General features: G+C 41.8%; 1 protein-coding gene across 11 annotated transcripts in view; it reads right to left on the reverse strand.

The window, feature by feature from the left end:
- Positions 1–19076, reverse strand: part of slc16a13 (solute carrier family 16 member 13) — a 48121-nt gene extending 29045 nt beyond the window's left edge. For 4 of the 11 annotated variants that reach the window (XM_042328350.1, XM_042328354.1, XM_042328352.1 and 1 more), the window contains exons 1-2: positions 16525–16701; positions 15789–15840 (exon numbers count right to left, since the gene is read on the reverse strand). The gene's annotated coding sequence lies outside the window, so the exon portion shown is untranslated. Of the gene's footprint in view, positions 1–15788; positions 15841–16524; positions 16702–17432; positions 17467–18042; positions 18165–18915 lie in introns of those variants that run through there. The other 7 variants (XM_024434663.2, XM_024434665.2, XM_042328355.1 and 4 more) reach the window with 7 other exon arrangements.
- Between the last annotated feature and the right edge of the window lie 1089 nt (positions 19077–20165).

A 20165-nucleotide genomic window follows, 5' to 3' on the forward strand; every position in this document is an offset into this window, starting at 1 on the left:
ATGATAGCGGGGTGAACAGGCAGTGGCTCGGATGGTTGTTGTTCTTGATGATCTTTATGGCCTTCGTGTAACATCGGGTGGTGTAGGTGTCCTGGAGGGCAGGTAGTTTGCCCCCGGTGATGCGATGTGCAGACCTCACTACCCTCTGGAGAGCCTTACGGTTGTGGGCGGAGCAGTTGCCGTACCAGGCGGTGATACAGCCCGCCAGGATGCTCTCGATTGTGCACCTGTAAAAGTTTGTGTGCTTTTGGTGACAAGCCGAATTTCTTCAGCCTCCTGAGGTTGAAGAGGCGCTGATGCGCCTTCTTCACGATGCTGTCTGTGTGGGTGGACCAATTCAGTTGGTCTGTGATGTGTATGCCGAGGAACTTAACTTACTACCCTCTCCACTACTGTTCCATCGATGTGGATAGGGGGGTGTTCCTACTACCCTCTCCACTACTGTTCCATCGATGTGGATAGGGGGGTGTTCCTACTACCCTCTCCACTACTGTTCCATCGATGTGGATAGGGGGGTGTTCCTACTACCCTCTCCACTACTGTTCCATCGATGTGGATAGGGGGGTGTTCCCTCTGCTGTTTCCTGAAGTCCACAATCATCTCCTTAGTTTTGTTGACGTTGAGTGTGAGGTTATTTTCCTGACACCACACTCCGAGGTCCCTCACCTCCTCCCTGTAGGCCGTCTCGTCGTTGTTGGTAATCAAGCCTACCACTGTTGTGTCGTCCGCAAACTTGATGATTGAGTTGGAGGCGTGCGTGGCCACGCAGTCGTGGGTGAACAGGGAGTACAGGAGAGGGCTCAGAACGTACCCTTGTGGGGCCCCAATGTTGAGGATCAGCGGGGTGGAGATGTTGTTGCCTAACCTCACCACCTGGGGGCGGCCCGTCAGGAAGTCCAGTACCCAGTTGCACAGGGCGGGGTCGAGACCCAGGGTCTCGAGCTTGATGACGAGCTTGGAGGGTACTATGGTGTTAAATGCCGAGCTGTAGTCGATGAACAGCATTCTCACATAGGTATTCCTCTTGTCCAGATGGGTTAGGGCAGTGTGCAGTGTGGTTGAGATTGCATTGTCTGTGGACCTATTTGGGCGGTAAGCAAATTGGAGTGGGTCTAGGGTGTCAGGTAGGGTGGAGGTGATATGGTCCTTGACTAGTCTCTCAAAGCACTTCATGATGACGGTGAGTGTGCTACGGGGTGGTAGTCGTTTAGCTCAGTTACCTTAGCTTTCCTGGGAACAGGAACAATGGTGGCCCTCTTGAAGCATGTGGGAACAGCAGACTGGGATAGGGATTGATTGAATATGTCCGTAAACACACCAGCCAGCTGGTCTGCGCATGCTCTGAGGGCGCGGCTGGGGATGCCGTCTGGGCCTGCAGCCTTGCAAGGGTTAACACGTTTAAATGTTTTACTCACCTCGGCTGCAGTGAAGGAGAGGCCGCATGTTTTGGTTGCAGGCCGTGTCAGTGGCACTGTATTGTCCTCATAGCGGGCAAAAAAGTTATTTAGTCTGCCTGGGAGCAAGACATCTTGGTCCGTGACGGGGCTGGTTTGCTTTTTGTAATCCGTGATTGACTGTAGACCCTGCCACATACCTCTTGTGTCTGAGCCGTTGAATTGAGATTCTACTTTGTCTCTATACTGACGCTTAGCTTGTTTGATTGCCTTGCGGAGGGAATAGCTACACTGTTTGTATTCGGTCATGTTACCGGTCACCTTGCCCTGATTAAAAGCAGTAGCAAGCATAAGTTAAGCAAGCTAACAAATACACACATTCTCAGGTAGATTCTGTCAACGTTACATCATTTTACAAAGTAACTAGCTAGCTACAGTTACTAGTTAAATTAGCTAGCTAGCTAATGATTGTAGCTAGCTTTATCTGTCACTGACTTGGTACTCACCTTCATAGTTGTCTATGTAGCTTCCTATATATCTTGAAGTCATTTTCGTTCTTGCTAGCTGGAGTCTGAGGCCGATGTAGCAATTTGATGTACATGAATAATATTCATTTGAGGAAAGTCCTGAAGACAGCTAGTAAAAAAAACTGCGACAGTGGTAGCACTGTTATATTGTCGATAACAACTAGACTGACTTTCGTTCTATAGTATGCCACACCAGATATTGCCAGACCAGAAGGAAGTGTGCTTAGAGCGTTCGGTAATGGAATGTGCAATAAGGGCTAATGCGTCAAGAAATTCCTCTTCTGTAATTTGGCCTTCACATGAGTCTTTATGTACAGCTGTTTAATTTGATAATTAATAGAAAAAAAACTCCTTAAAATTGACTTGGGTTAGTGGAGATGGAGGAGACTGAAACAAAAACATATGCTTAAAGTACTTTCAAAATGTCATTTTTATTGTTGTTATCTGTACAGTTAGTCCCTCTATTTCCTTTGGTAATATTAACTATTTTGACCTGTATTGCTTTTGTTTGAAGATGGATATTGAATTGCATGGCCTGGCTTTGTTCAGCCTGCCTCATGCCAACTTCTAATGGGAAGTGTATGAGCTATAGACTGATGGGTTTTCACCATTTATCCCCTGGCTTTGAGGTGTACTAGAATATGAAGAATCCAAAATGGAGCAGACCAAAGGAAATGTAACCACGTAATCTGTGAAATCACATTCCTAGACTAGAGAACAAATTCTTTACGAATCCAAGTCTATGCATCTCTACGTGATCTCTTCACAAACACGCAAAGCTTTTCGAATAAGACCCTGGGGGCTATGGCGGTGTCAATACACCTCTTCATCGGCTCTATGCACAGGGGAAATGAGAACAATGGATAGCGGGTGGAGAGATGGAGATGGAGAGAGCCTCCAGCTTCCCGTCTCATCCCATCTCATTTCCTTCACGGTTGCAGACAAGTGAAAGGACTACAAGATTGATAACGACGACGGCTGAAGCGTCCGGCCAGGTACCTTTGGAAAGCTGCCAACGGGAGCCACCTGTATAGACTGAGGGGATCTCAGGTGTGTTTGACTGCACTGTGATGACAGTTAGCCAGAGGAGAACAGCTGGTAGCATCAACCAACACCCTGTAAAGGTGCAAGAGGAGGTGCAGGTCAGGACTGTCTCTCTAATTAGTGGGATGATTGTGATCTAATCATTCGCTAAGGAGCACTCTACACTGAGTATACAGTAGGAACACCCCACCCACCCTTTGCCCAAAGAACAGCTTCTATTCGTCGGGGCATAGACTCTACAAGGTGTCGACAGCATTCCCCAGGGATGCTGGTCCATGTTGACTCCAATGCTTTCCACAGTTGTGTCAAGTTGGCTGTATGTCTTTTGGGTGGTGGACCATTCTTGAAACACACGGGAAACTGTTGAGTGTGAAAAACCCAGCAGCGTTGCAGTTCTTGATACAACCGGTGCACCTGGCACCTACTACCACACCCCGTTCAAAAGGCACTTAAATCTTTTGTCTTGCCCATTCACCTTCTGAATGGAACACGTACACAATCCATGCCTCAATTGTTTAAAAATCCTTCTTTCACCTGTTTCCTCCCATTCTTCTACACTGATTGAATCAGATTTAACAAATAACATCAATAAGGGATCATAGATTTCACCTGGATTCACCTGTCATGGAAAGAGCAGGTGTTCTTAATGTTTTGTATACTCAGTGTATGCGTCCCTTCAGAGAGGAGCTACAGGAAGGATCCTTCTCTGGCTGTGTGCTCCGTCTTGTCTAACACAGATGAGGAAAGCAGTCTGCAGAGTCTACAGCCAGACAGACAGCCAGAGAGGTGCATTCTCAGAGGACAGGTAGTACCTGTTTAAAGACCCAAAGAAGAGGCTTCTTTAACTCTGATGGTCGAGTTCATAGTAATCAAGCACTTTTGTCGGGATGAAGCACTTTGGCTTTTCAAACAACGATGCAAAACAATCCAGAATTTATCTTGGGTCTTTGTATTAGTCGCTCTGAGCACTTTCTGTAGTGGAACTCTAAGAAGCTGCAAAGAGAAGCTACCAACAAGAGCTACCTGTGTAGAGCGAGGCAATTTTAGATCAGTTTCACTAAACTATTATGCCAGTTTGAAACTGGGTGTCTGTGCCCAGTGGTGGTTTCCATTGTTTGTCATTTATTACTGTCAGTCTCTCTAGTCTAGCTGCACGGTTGCATTCTCTAAAAACAGGTAGTACATGTTTAACGCCATCCTTAAGTTGTTACAGAAACCTTGTCCTTGAGATTCTCAAAGCTTTAAAAAAGGGGGCACTCTCCCACAACTCACCAATAACATGCGGGTAGACTCTTTCCCTGTCCCCAATATTTACCACCAGATAACCTAGTGCCAGGGTGAGTTTATAACGGTCGGAAGTGATGGTTCTGTGCTGAAAAACAATCTATTGAAAGCCGTCAAATGCTTCTGCCACTTGAGAAGACTTCACTCTGCCGGTCTTACTGGCTGTGACCCAAATAGCTTTACTACCCATGCCTCATTTCACCCAGGACTGCAGACAAGGAAGGCACAAGAGACTCAACATGTTTTGATCGAATGCCATTCGCTTCACTTTATCAACGCTGTTCGGATCGGTGGTCGCAGAGAAAAGGAATTCAAGTGCAGTTAAGATTACAGTGACTTGCAAAAGTATTCAGACCCCTTGGATTTCTTCACATTATTATTGTGTTATAAAGTGGGATTAAAATGGATTTTATTGACAAGTAAGACATACAAACTCTTGCAGAGAGCATATTCAACTGACCATCTCTTAAAAAGAACTGATGTTGGCACAAGATGTTGGAGCATAACTAACAAAATTACAGTTAAAAATGTATGCTTAATCCAGTATAAATTCATGTAAAGAATTATACAAAATTGAAAAATTCTACAGCACAATGGCAGAGTCATGTTCTAAATGTAAAACTAGTAATGCCTCAATAATCCATGCTTTCTGGGAATGATATGAAGTCCAAAAGTTATGGGTGGAGCTAGAAAGTTGGCTGTCTTTTAATATTTCAAGACATGGCATATGGGGGTGTAGTGAGATACCCGCGGAGTTAGACGACTTTCTTCTCATTACTCATCTTGAAAAGCATGTACTAAAAACATGGAAATCAATTACTCCGCCATAAATTAACACAATGGAAAAAATATAATGATCTATTATTTAAAATATTGAAAGTGTGTGGGCTACGGAGAGAAAAAAAATGGTGCAGTTTTGGACCATGTGGCGGAAAGCAATGTGGGCGCTGGAGATGTGTGTGTATGCTAGTGGGTCTGGGCAGGCGCGATGTAGTTGATGTTTGTATAATGTTGTCGTTTGTATGTGTATGCTTCGTATCGTTTTTTAAATGTTTTTTTTGTCCAAGATAAAAAATAATAATTTTTTGTCAAATATCTACACAAAATACTCTGTCAAAGTGGAAGAAAAAATATTTATAAAATTAAATAACTAAAATATAGTCAACAAATCAAATAGAAAGTGACATGGACTCACTATGTGCAATATCAGGGGTTGTCATGATTTGTAAATGACTAACCCTTCATAGATAGATGTTTTAAGGTCCCTCAGTCAAGTATCGAATATCAAGCACAGATTCAGCTACTAAGACCAGGGGGTTTTGAAACTGCTCAGGGATGTTACCATGAGGCCATTGGTGATTTTAAAACAGCTACATTGTTCAATGGCAGTGATGGGAGAAAACTGAGGATGGATCAACAACATTGTAGTGACTCCACAATAATGACCTAAATGACAGAGTGAAAAGAACACAAATATTCAAAAAACATGCATATTGTATGCAACAAGGCACTGAAGTAATACTGAAAACAAAAAACTTGCAAAGAAATATACTTTTGGGCCTAAATGCAAAGCCTTATGTTTGGGGAAAATCCAACAAAACACTTCATTGAGTAACTGCCTCCTTATTTTCAAGCAAGGTGGTGGCTGCATCATTGGTATGTGTATGCATGACATTGGCTAATACTGGGGAGTTTTTCCGGGTGAAAAGAAACAGGATAGGGCTAAGCATAGGCAAAATCCTATAGAGAAACCTGCTTCAGACTGCTTTACACTGGGAGAGGAATTCACCATTCAGCAGGACAATAACCTACAAGACAAGGTCAACTCAACACTGGAGCTGCTTACCAAGAACACAGATAATGTTCTTAAGTGGCCAAGTTAGTTTTGACTTAAATCCGATTGAAATACTAGGTATGGCAAGACCTGAAAAGTGCTGTCTAGCCATGATCCCCAACATCTTTACATAGCTTGAAGAATTTAGAAAAGAATAGGCAAAAATTGCATTCAGTATGCGGGTCCCAACAGATCATTGCGGCTAGGTTGCCATTTTTCATTCTGAGGGGGATCAGAGACGACTTTGGGATAAAACAACTTTTGTTGTCCTGCAGATTATTTGCAAACGGTCATCTTTCTGCTTTGCATGGGTTGGCCTACCTATGGTATTAAAAGCACATATTTTTTGCATTATTCACACACCGAATTCGCTGCTTCAACTTCAGTTAATTAACTACCTCTCATAGTATGTGGTCTCATTGAAATAGAGTGGGCTGCCTACATGGGCGGAGAATCACGTGGCAATACATTTTAAATATTAAATTAACGTAAATATTCGTATACTGTAGTTTACCAGTCTCGGTAAATAAATATTGATAACGGAAAGAATTGGAGGGCGCTTAAGTGAGTCGAGTTGCAATCAAACATTTGTATCATCATCGAAAAGGAAAAGGCACAGGTTAGGCTACTATGGTGAGCGAACGTTGCGCCTTTTAATTTTCAATGAGTATTGATTACCCATTTATTTGCCTCTGCCTGCAAAATCGTCCTCCTAAAAGGTAGGCTATGTCCTATAGGCCTGAGCAAAACGTAGCAAGTGTTACGGTCATCATTCAAGCTCCTTCCAGTTCAGTAGCCCTACGTGCGGGATCATGTGCGCGTGTGGCCCTAATTAAATAGTTGGCTATAGCCTGCATGGGCGGAGAAGCACGGGGCAGTTCTTTTTCCAAGGAAATGTTCTTCCTAAATATGATTAGGCTATAGTTTTCTACATTGCCTAGAAATAAATATTTACCACCCCTATTTCTCTGTCAGAAAATCTTCCCACTCCTAAAAGGTAGGCTATAAAAAATAACTAAAGAGAAAGGGCAAGTTTCTCCAACTCTGCGGTCTTCGAACTACATCTACCATATTGGCTGATATAGCCCAGTAATACAGACAGCCTAATATAATGGGCCACGCGAGAATCTGGTCATTTAACCTATTTCCTAGGTTATTTTTGCGCATTTGATATTGCCTACAGGACGCAAAATGCCAGGGACCTTGGCTGGCAAGTGAGCTGCGTCACATACTTCTAAAATAACATTGAGGACTGTGGTTGGGTTTGAGACGAGTTCTGTGCGAGTTGGGTAGAAAGCCATGCAGTGGGTGTGGTATGAAAAGTTGTGGGAGTGGGATTAATAAATCAGTCCCGCCAGACCTCTATTGCAAAGCTCTTAGAGACTTACCTTTGTAATTGCTGCTAAAGGTGTTTCCAACATCTATGGACTCAGGGAGCTGAATACTTATGCAACGAGAATGTAGGCCGTCATTGTAAATACGAATTTGTTCTTAACTGACTTGCCTATTTAAATAAATGTAAAAAACGAAAAAATAAAAAACGACTATTTTATTTCACATTTTTATGGATCTTTTTTTTCATTATACATTTTTCTCCCACTTTGACAGAATATTGTGTAGATTGTTGTCAAACCGTGTTAGGACTTGAACAGTTTCACTGCACTGGTGCAGCTGGTAAAACACACAGAAGGAGGTTGCCCACAATCGCAGGATTCAGAAGCACTTGGAATGGGTGTGATTGAATCATCCGCTGAGATGCACTCACTGAAAGATGATTTTAGGTCTTCTATGGAGGTGAGCTTCTTTCTGGTCCGCATCACATTCATTCTGTACATTCCATACCAACTTGGCACTAACAACACTGCATCTAAATTGTTTTCATGTCATTTCAACATCATTTTGTCAATAATTTCGGTCAGTCATAGTGGATTACCAACAAGTTGTATGTTGAAATGACAGAGTCCAGTATACCCCATACCCCATATGACCAGGTAGAATTTAACCCGTTAGTATTTCCTGTTACCTACCTAGACAGGTGAGGGTTAAAGTTTAAAGGACAAAGCCAATACCTTAAGGTCTCTATATTTCTACTATTTTAAGCCAATGAATGGACAAATTATATCTTATATCTCTCATGGGACTGACGTCACTGGAGCTACACGTGCATCAGGCCAACACATTTATCACCTGACCCGGAGCAGCACTGCCAGAGACCCTGACCCTTAACCTGCGCAAATGGGAGACCTGGGTTCAAAGTGTTTGTTTTCCTTCAAATATTTTGAATGTTTGATTGGGCCTGGCCTAAAGTGCCAGGTGGACGGGGTTTGTAATTTTGGGACTACTCCATTCGTTTCATTGTGCCAGTCAAGCTCAATCAAGCACAGCTCAAAAGAAAACAAATACTATTTGAACCCAGGTGTGGTTCATAGACACGTGACTCAATGAGGAATCTGAAATACTCTGGTAGTCAGAGGGTGATGGCTAGAAGGGATATAGCCTTGTCAAACTGAAGTCAAAAGTTGAATATGTTTGCATTTTAGCTAACCCTAACACTTTTCCTAACCGTAAACGGATTCTCCTAACCGGCTACGTTAAGTTAATTTTCCTAACCTGCTGTATAAGTTCTCCTAAACACTAAGTAAAATCTGACAAAAGCTGTATATCGGCAAGTACGACAGCGCGTTCCAAGTCCCGCCAATATCCAGCAACTTTGCACCACCATTGAAGAGGAGTGGGACAACATTCCACAGGCCACAATCAACAGCCTGATCAACTCTATACGAAGGAGATATGTCGTGCTGCAGGAAGAAAATGGTGGTCATACCAGATACTGACTGGTTTTCTGATCCACACCCCTTCTTTTTCAAAAAAGTATCTGTGACCAACATATGCATATTGTCACACCTGCCTTCCCCAGTCACGTGCATCAGCGATTATTGGATAGAAAACACTCTGAAGTTTCTAAAACTGTTTGAATCATGTCTGTGTATAACAGAACTTATTTGACAGGCGACAAACCGTTCAGATTGTATTTTGTTTTGTTTTTTGAGGTCACTCTTTCAAGGAGTTTTCATTGGGAATCCAGATTTCTAATCAACTTTCCTGCAGTGCCTATCGCTTCCACTGGATGTCAAGTCTTTAGAAATTGGTTGAGGTTTTTCCTTTAAGAAATGAAGAAGTAACACTGTTCAGAATGACGCTCAAGGGAAGTGTACTCTTTGTTAGAGGCTCATGACCTGAAAACACGCTCCACTTTGTTTTTCTCCGGTATTGAACACAGTATATCCAGTCTTCAATTTTGAGTTGTCACGTTGCGCAAGTTGGAACCAGTGTTTTTCTGGATCAAACGCGCCAAATAAAATTTACATTTTGGATATATATTGACGGAATTAATCGGACAAAAGGACCATTTATGATGTTTATGGGACATATTGGAGTGCCAACAGAAGAAGCTCGTCAAAGGCATGAATTATATTTTTATTTCTGCGTTGTGTAGTTATTTACTCTGAAAAATAAAAACCTAACAGGCACTAGGGAAGCTTAACCAAGTTTAATTCTTCCCAAAGGGTCAACACAGCTGTATTCAGACAAAAACATGGCTTACCCCGGTGGTATTCATACCCCACGTCTCCTCCTTATCTCTTAACATTGCATCCTTCTTGCTAAGCAGGGAACTAAGTGATATGAGCCTTCAACAGTTTCTCCCCTTATCAGTACTGTCACATGCAATTGTTTTCCCTGCACTCACCCAAAGTGTCCATTCCCCAGGTGCTCGCATTTGTTGACTTCCGTAACATGCATGAAACCAATGCTTTTAAAGTTAACATTAGAAGCCTCCTCCCTAAGTTTGTTTTATTCACTGCTTTAGCACACTCCGCCAACTCAAATGTTTTAGCCATGTCTGAATGGAAGGCCACCAAAAATCCTGAAATTTCCATCCCTAACTAACATTTTCCGACAAGATAGAGCTGCCAAAGGTGGCAGAGTTGCAATCTACTGCAGAGATAGTATGACAGAACTCTGCAGGCTATCCAGGTCTGTGCCCAAACAATTCAAGCTTCTACTTTTAACAATCCACCTTTCCAGAAACAAGTATCTCAGTTGCCGCTTGTTATAGACCACCCTCGGTCCCCAGTTGTGCCCTTGACACCATATGTGAATTGATCGCCCCCCCATCTATTTTCAGAGTTCGTACTGTTAGGTGACCTGAACTGGGACATGCTTAACACCCCGGCCGTCCTACATCCTAAGCTAGATGCCATCAATCTCACACAAATCATCAAGGAACCTACCAGGTACAACCCTGAATCCGAAACCATGGGCACCCTCTTAGATATCAGCCTGACCAACCTACCCTCTAAATACACCTCTGCTGTCTTCAACCAGGATCTCAGTGATCACTACCTCATTGCCTGCATGCGTACTGGGTCCGCGGTCAAACAACCATCCCTCATCACTGTCAAACGCTCCCTAAAACACTTCAGCGAGCAGGCCTTTCTAATCGACCTGGTCCAGGTATCCTGGAAGGATATTGACCTTATCCCGACAGTAGAGGATGCCTGGTTGCTCTTCAAAAGTGCTTTCCTCTCCATCTTAAATAAGCATGCCCCATTCAAAAATATAACTTCGAACAGACATAGCCCTTGGTTCACCCCAGACTTGACTGCCCTTGACCAGCACAAAAACATCCTGTGGCATTCTGCATTAGCATCAATAGCCCCGCGATATGCAACTTTTCAGGGAAGTCAGGAACCAATGTACTCAGTCAGTTAGCCTTAGCTATCCTATCTTTTTCAACCAGAAATTTGCTTCCCGTAGCACTAATTCCAAAAGGTTTTGGGACACTAAAGTCCATGGAGAATAAGAACACCTCGTCCCAGCTGCCCACTGCACTGAGGATAGGAAACACTGTCACCACCGATAAATCAGCCAAATTATCAGCCAAAATTGTTGCAACCCTTATTACTAGCCTGTTCAACCTCTTTCGTATCGTCTGAGATCCACAAAGATTGGAAAGCTGCCGTGGTCATCCCCCTCTTCAAAGGGGGAGAAACTCTAGACCCAAACTGTTATAGACCTATATCCATCCTGCCCTGCCTTCTTAACATTTTCGAAAGCAAAGTTAATAAACAGATCACCGACCATTTCGAATCCCATCGTACCTTCCACTATGCAATCTGGTTTCCGAGCTGGTCATGGGTGCACCTCAGCCACACTCAAGGTCCTAAACAATATCATAACTGTCATCGATAAGACAGTACTGTGCAGCTGTCTTCATCGACCTGGCCAAGGCTTTCAACTATCAATCATCACATTCTTATCGGCAGACTCAATAGCCTTGGCTTCTCAAATGACTGCCTCGCCTGGTTCACCAACTACTTCTCAGACAGAGTTCAGCGTGTCAAATCGGAGGGCCTGTTGTCTGGACCTCTGGCAGTCTCTTTGGGGGTGCCACAGGGTTCAATTCTCGGGCAGACTCTTTTCTCTATATATATATATATCAATGATGTCGCTCTTGCTACTGGTGATTCTCTGATCCACCTCTACGCAGACAACACCATTCTGTATACACCTGGCCCTATTTTGGACACTGTGCTAACAAACCTCCAAACGAGCTTCAACGCCATACAACACTCCTTCCATGGCCTCCAACTGTTTTTAAGTGCATGCTCTTCAACCGATTCCTGCCCACACCTAGAATATGTGGACTACAACTACAAATACCTAGGTGTCTGGTTGGACTGTAAACTCTTCTTCCAGACTCACATTAAAACCTCTTTGGGCTAGAGGGCAGTATTTTCTTGTCCGGATGAAAAGCGTTCCCAAAGTAAACTGCCTGCTACTCAGGCCCAGAAGCTAGGATATGCATATAATTGGTAGGTTTAGATAGAATAATGTCTGTGAGTATAACATAACTGAGATGGCAGGCAAAAACCTGAGAAATCCCCAGGAATTTATTTTATCACTCTTTTCAATGTTTTTTTTAAAAATGTGGATCTAGATGTGGCACTTGCTTGCAGTTCCTATCGCTTCCACTAGATGTCAGTCTAGAAATTGGTTGATGGTTTTGCTTAGAGAAATGAAGAAGTAGGACTATTCAGAATGAGGGTCGAGTCTAGTGTACTGTTGTGGTTGGGGCGCACGACCTGAAAGCTCGCTCCACTTTGTTTTCGTCTGGTATTGAACACAGTTTATCCCGTCTTAAATGTTATTGATTATTTACGTTAAAAAATACCTAGTTGTATTAGGAACGTTGTTTGAACTGTTTGGAACAAGTTTACAGGTAACTTATTAGATATTTTGTAGTCATGTTGCGCAAGTTGGAACCGGTGTTTTTCTGGATCAAACGCGTCAAATTGGACATTTGAGATAACGGAATTTATCGAACAAAAGGACCGTTTGTGATGTTTATGGGACATTTGAGTGCCAACAAAAGAAGTTCTTCAAAGGTAAGGCATGAATTATATCGTTATTTCTGAGTTTTGTGATTGTGAAATAGCCTGTGATTTGTGATTTGTGAAATATGATTGTCTGTTTGATTGATGGGGTGCTGTCCTCAGATAATCGCATGGTTTCCTTTTGCTGTAAAGCCTTTTTGAAATCTGACACGTTGGCTGGATTAACAAAAATGGTATCTTTAACTTCTTGACGCGCCCATCCCTTTAGCGGGATCATTTTCATCAACACCCGCTGAATTGCAGCGCGACAAAATCAAAATACTAAAAATATTACATTTTCATGAAATCACAAGTGCAATATAGAAAAACACAGCTTAGCTTGTTGTTAATCCACTTGGGGTGTCAGATTTCAATACAGCTTTTCAGCGAAAGCATAGCAAGCGTTTGTAAGAACATCACTCTCAGTAGACAAAATATTAAACACTAGCAGCCATGTAGATTGGTCACGAAAGTCAGAAAAGCCATAGATTAAATCACTTACCTTTGATAATCTTTGGATGTTTGCACTCACGAGACTCCCAGTTACACAATAAATGTTCCTTTTGTTCCATAAAGGTTTTTTATATCCAAAATACCTCCATTTGTTTGGCGCGTTATGTTCAGAAATCCACAGGCTCGAGCGGTGACGACATCACAGACAAATTCCAAATAGTGTCCGTAATGTCCACAGAAACATGTCAAACGTTTTTTATAATCAATCCTCAAGTTGTTTTTTAAATATATAATCGATAATATATAACCGGGACTGTCGCTTTTTCCAATAGAAGAGGGAGAGACAATGGCTGCCCCACTCTGTTGCACAAGCAAAACTCTGCAAACACCCAGCTATCCACTGACGCAATGTTATCTTTCTTGCTCATTTTTCAAAATAAAAGCCTGCAGCTATGTCTAAAGACTGTTGACACCTTGAGGAAGCCATAGGAAAATGAATCTGGTTTATATCCCTTTAAATGGAGGCAAGGCATCCAATGGAACAGAGCTTTCAGGAAAAACAGCACTTCCTGGTTTGATTTTCACCTACAATATCAGTTATGTTATGCTAACAGACAATATTTTGACAGTTTTGGAAACTTTAGTGTTTCCTATCCTAATCTGACAATTATGCATCTTCTTATTTCTGGGCCTGAGAAATAGGCAATTTTTAATGGGTACGTTTTTTAACCAAAAACACAAATCCTGCCCCCTACACTCAAGAAGTTAATTTGGTGTATTGCATGTGTGATTTCATGAAAGTTTAATATTTATAGTAATTTAATTTGAATTTGGCGCTCTGCCATTTCACCGGATGTTGTCGAGGGGTTCTGCTATCGGAACGTCTAGCAATAACAGGTTTTAAGAATTTCTAATCCAAAATTAAAACTAGAATCGGCTTCCTACTTCGCAACAAAGCCTCCTTCAATCATGCCGCCAAACTTGCCCTCGTAAAACTGACTATCCTACTGATCCTTGACTTCGATGTCATTTATAAAATAGCCCCCAACACTCTTCTCAGCAAACTAGATGTCTATCATAGTGCCATCCGTTTTATTACCAAAGCCCCATATACTACCCACCACTTCGACCTGCATGCTCTTGTTGACTGGCCCTCACTACATATCCGTCGCCAAACCCACTGGCTCGAGGTCATCTATGTCTTTGCTAGGTAAAACCCCACCTTAGCTCACTGGTCAAAGTTTACCCCGAATCCAACATCTGCTTCTGCATTAACGTTCATATGTCCTTGAATACCTGTGTGCTGAGGCTGTTTCTGTCCTGTTACCTGTCTGTTCCTATTAAATGTTTGACTCCCCGTACCTGCTTCTCATCTCCGGCGTCAGACCTTTCACATATCTGTATTCCCAGCCTTAGATTAGGGTCTTATTTATTTCAATTGACTGATTTCTTTATATGAACTGTAAAATCTTAATATTTTTGTTCAGTGTAATTTAGTGTACAGATTTACGAAAAGGAAACCAGTTTCTTGCCGACACAGCAAAACATATCCATGCAGTAACCAGTTAAATGCCCTCCTGTTGTGTATCAAGGCTATTTGCCAAGACACGAAGGCAGCTCCAACTTCATTAAAGTTTCACTTCATTTACCAGAACGTATTGGAATGTTCCCCTTTTTAAAGGGTCTCATCTTTTTGCAACTAAAATGGATGAATGGGTAAGAGACTTGTTAGTTAGTGGTTTACAGGTTGGTCTGTCAGAGACTGGGGTGTTTGTTTTGTCTCACAATAAGAGTGAAGTGAACAAACTTTTACTACTAAGTCATTTGCCAAACTACTGAGTTGCTATGGCAAACTTAAAAATAAAAAAATAAAAACTTTCACAGATGCTATTTCTAGGTCCCAAGAAACAAAGAGATCTGCTGTTTGATCTGACAATTAATCTCAATGGTTGCAAGTCTTCAAAAATAAAACTGAAGGACATCGGCGTTACTCTGGACCCTGATCTCTCTTTTGACGAACATAAAATATATTAAAGAGCAGCTTTTTTCCATCTTTGTAACATTGAACAAATCTGAAACGTTTTGTCTAAAAACTAATCCATGTTTTTGTCACTCCAAGATCAGACTACTGAGCTGTTCCCCGGACCTGCTGTTTTCGTCACTCTCCTATCTCTCACCCTCTCTCAACTTCTGAATGCTCGGCTATGAAAAGGGAACTGACATTTACTCCCGAGGTGCTGACCTGTTGCACCCTCTATAACCACTGTCATTATTTGACCCTGCTGGTCATCTATGAACGTTTGGACATCTTGAAAAACAAGCCTTAATGGCCATGTACTCGTATAATCTCCACCCAGCACAGCCAGAAGAGGACTGGCCATCCCTCAGAGCCTGGTTCCTCTCTAGGTTTCTTCCTAGGTTCCTGCCTTTCTGGGGATTTGTTCCTAGCCACCGTGCTTCTACATCTGCTTGCTGTTTGACGTTTTAGGTTAGGTTTCTGTATAAGCACTTTGTGACAGCTGCTGATGTGAAAAGGGCTTTATAAATACATTTGATTGATAAAGTGGCATAGGAAAAACTGGTGTAGGAAGACTGCATAACTTGTGACATCATGGGATTGATAAATAATGAGATTACGTGCTGCATAAAATGACTGGTAGCTTTGTTTGAAATTTTTGATCATTTTCAACGGAAAACAGTATTGGCAAATGCACCTCATTACCTTTAATACTGACCCAGGTCTGATGGGGTGAGAGTGAGTGAGGGAATAAAAAGTTAGCTGAAGTTAAGTTGTGTCTGTGTACGGATTTCCTACCTGAGAGGTGTGAGCGGGGCAGGATGGTCACCAGACTCCAGTGAGCTGGACGCTGCAGAAGACACAGGGGTGGTTAGGTCTATTTTAGACTAGTAAACCTCTCAGTAACACTTAACATTAGTAAAGTGTTGTAATAACTCATTGTTATACTGTACATACACTGTTTTAAGGGTTGGATAAGGTTAGGGTTAGGACAAGGGTTAATGCTCAGTGTAACAATTAGCAATTACAATAATTGTTACACTGTAGTTACAGCAATAATTACACAGTAAACCTAATAAGGGCACTGGAATGTAAATAGTAAAAATATCCATATAGACAGAAATAAAACTGCCAAAAAAACCTGTCGTATTAAATAAACCTCAATAGTTTTAAACACATTTAAAATACCCAAATGCGGAACAAAGGGATGATTGAGGGACAGTATAGCTGACATTAACATATTTTTTTGTCAGCAAGAGCATGGAGAGACACACAAGTTTGACAAAATCAACGTATATATGTTCAGTTTTATACGGCTATTTATTGACGTTTGTAGCTCTTGGTCAGAAGCATGCTTTTTTAACGGTCCTCTCCAAGTTCAGCTGGAATTTAGACCGAAAGGATTGTACAAATGTGATTGTTTCGCGTCGCCTATCGCTGCTCAGAATATCTGTTCTAAAAAAATTGGAGAAGTGCTTAACATCACCAGTACCACATCCTCTGATTCAGAAATAATCACATTAATAATACATACCAAATGTAGGCTTGTTGTATTCGGCTCTCTGGAAAGTTTCACTGGAAGGCAGAATCCATGCTACGCAGTGAAGGTAACTCATGGACTATGTGACAGACTATTTATTGTTGACGTGTGTCCTCTGTGGTTTTGTTAAATCGGTTTGTGGAGCTCGCAACTCCCACTTGGCAGCTCACAATGAAAATATTAAGAGGGGTTTCTTAATAGACAGCACACGCGCATGCGCAGCAGCAGCTCAGCTGATTGACATGAATCGTCTAAACACCATAGGCTACACATACCACACTTAGGCTACATTATGTCAAATGCTATCGGTGCAAAATGACACATTTAATTGCCTACTATTCATTCCAGACCTTATTTTACGGTCCAACATTGTCCGTGATAAGACAAGTCTCAGAAATCCCATACCTAGGGCAACAGCATGTGCATGCTGGAACATTGGTAAGATTGTGGTAGGTAAACCCATCTGTCTAAACTATGATAAAACGGTGTGATCTCAATTTAAATGATTTAGGAATTATTTAAACACTTTCTGGTGATGCACTCTGGTGGCGGTGTATATAGCCTACTAGCCTACACATGGGAATCGTTAGGAATATTTGAGTTGGTTAGCATGTGCTCAAAGCTCACTGCCGCCTTCTCCACTTCTGTATCATAGGCTATACGCTACCCTTATCCTGTATATCCTTATTCACTTTCAAGCGTTTAATGAAAATACAACAGACATAGGCAATGCAATTGAAAACAAGGAACGTGCATAAATGGAAACCCTTTCGTGCGTGCAGCAGATCAGAACAGGCGGTGAAATAGCTTACATTTCAGTTGTTTTTTAATCAATGAAGCCAGCAGTCTTAGCTTGAGTGAGTTCGAGACACTTGCACTGTCTTTAAAAAAAATAGTTTTACCTGTAGCCTAGTTTTCCACCTGTTTTCAGTTACTTTTCCGGCAACATGTTCGGCTATAGCCTAACACATTCGTCTCTTGGTAGCCTATAGGCTATAACCACGAATGCAACTGTAGCCAGCAAGCACATCGTGTATACGCTAATGTATGCTGATGTGCTCTTAACCTATGGGCTTCCCATATAGGCCTACATGCAATTTATGCAGTAGCAGCTGACATGTTTGCAAAGGGCGTCTGCATAGCCTCCAGCTAGCTGGGCCATTCCTATATTGCAGTGCCTTCTCTAACTCCAGGAAATCACACTTATTTAGTGTAAAATGTGGATTCCAAAAGGCTTTACATATAAATGCAGGCGTCCTTTACCTTAAAACCACAAAGATATGGAAAGGGAACTTAATGCATTTTGGATGTAGCCGTTTTGTTCCCGGGTGTTATTCATCAACTTCCACGAGAAATAAGCCTTAAATAATAATTTAAAAACATATATTCATTATTTTATAGTCCCAGTTAAATTCTCTCTTATCTAACGTTATTTTCATGACTATTGTATTTATTATTTCATTTAAGATTCTGTGTCCCTGATATCACTTTGACACAACTATTGCTACTCACCCCGGTATGGGTTGATTCTTTAATTTCGTTGATGCATGGAGTGGAAGGTAGTGGTTAGTGTTGGGCCTGTAACCGAAAGTTTGCTAGATCGAATCCCCAAACTGACAAGGTAAAAATCTGTCGTTCTGCCCCTGAACAAGGCAGTTAACCCACTGTTCCTAGGCCGTCATGTCATTGCAAATAAGAAAGAATTCGTTCTTAACTGGCTTGCCTAGTTAAATAAATGATGAATACACAATTACAGCCATCTCTTCAACACGTTTATCATAGGATATGTGCTTTAAAATTGACAGGGTGTCGTATTACGAGCAACAATGCCATAAATGAACCGACTGTGTTGGCTCGTATGGTTCTGCCTTTAATGAATGGAAGAAAAACGCGCGACGGCGTTTCTCAAGAGCGCGCCTTTGTAGGGGGCCTTGCGTTAATGTAGCGTTTACGTGCCAAACACTGAAAAGACACACCCTATCCACTCAGCCCTATAATTAAGTGGACACTTCTGATGAGGTATCATGGCGTCTGACGAATATACACTTGCAGGGCAAGGAAGGTATGATTTTTTAAATGGACCACCCTTGTCTGGAAATTCGTCACTCGTTCATCCCGCGATGATTGTGTTTTCAGCCATTGCTTGTGGGTGCTTTTTATGCGCTATAGTCAATTGTGTGCATTATATTAAATATATAATTATTAATGTACGCCTTGATAGCTAGAAAATTAATTAGATAACTAACGTTAGCCTGCCCAGCTGTAACTTCTGAAGAAGGACAATGTTTTATTTATAAGTTACAAAATATTACCAAACAAAAACATATTTACAGTTTAAGTATTAGCAAAATGTCTAACTTTTAATTTGCATTCGTTTTTACTTACACTTGTATGTTGACTTCTCCTTTGGTGTTGTTTTTACGTTTTCTCTGACTTTTCTTAGCGGATGTACAATCATCGCGAATTGAATTATGGGGAGTTTCAGGCCTCTGAGTGAACATAATTGTACACTCGCAAAGCCAACTAAAAACGAGGGCTTAATCATTTGGACCACCCTCCAAGATGGCAACGGGGATTCCCCAAGGGCATAAGGCAAGGGTAAGTGGACAAGGGTGTGTCTTAAGTGTTTGGACGCACATTAGTTCAACAATTATACAGTGCGTTATTAATGTCTTGGGTAAAAAAGCTTATTGAAATGTATGGATTATGTGATAGAATTCTGAAATGTACAAAGTATTGAGATGTTTTCATGATTGAAAATTGTTTCCTATAGTAATGATAAACATTTGTTGGGACTTGAAGTTTCATCAACCAACCAACAAACAAACCAACGCAAACCAATTGTGGCGGTTTTGCTTAGAGGGAGTAGACAGCTATGACCGGAAGTGACTTTTTGTAGTAGGTTAGGAGAACATTTTAGCTAAGCCTAACCCTTTTCTTAACCTTAACCTAAGTCTCATAACCTGCCACGTTAATTATCCTGACCTGCTGCATAAATTGTCCTAACCTGCTATGAAAAAGTAACTTCTGGTTGCTGCTGTACTCCCTCTAGTCAGAACCGCGGTTAACTCGGCCCATTATGTCCTGTGCTATTGGGAAAAGCATGCACACACACACTTCTCCCAACATCACAATCAACATGTTGATTTGCCTCCCAGAAATATAATTAACATTTTCACCTGTGCCAATTAGGCTTCAACTCTGCCAATACAATGAGCAATGCAATTAACAGAACAGAGATGACAATCAGCCCTGGCTATGGAGCATAGAATGAATGATGAATTCATACATCGCCTGCTGAGGCACAACTTTCACCGGGGACGGAGGGGACACATTTGAAATTGCATTTTTGTCCCGTTTTATCATTGGAATGTGATGCAAAACAAGGCAACGGTGTGCTTTGGGACCATGCAGACGCCTCCGAGCAGTTGGGTAGGCTGTTTAGAGTGTTTATTCAACTGGATAAAAAAATATCAAAACAATTATGTCCCTCCCACTTCTAAAACCAAAGTTTCTCCCCTGATAGCCTGTAACTTATGATACAAGCATTGAGGTGTGAGGATGCTGCCAGTGTCAAGAACTAATAGGATCCAGCAGATGAAATGCCTGTTGATTTACAGATAGTAGGCCATGTC

The sequence above is a fragment of the Oncorhynchus tshawytscha genome, linkage group LG10, assembly GCF_018296145.1.
Source record: "Oncorhynchus tshawytscha isolate Ot180627B linkage group LG10, Otsh_v2.0, whole genome shotgun sequence".
Lineage (NCBI taxonomy): Eukaryota > Metazoa > Chordata > Actinopteri > Salmoniformes > Salmonidae > Oncorhynchus > Oncorhynchus tshawytscha.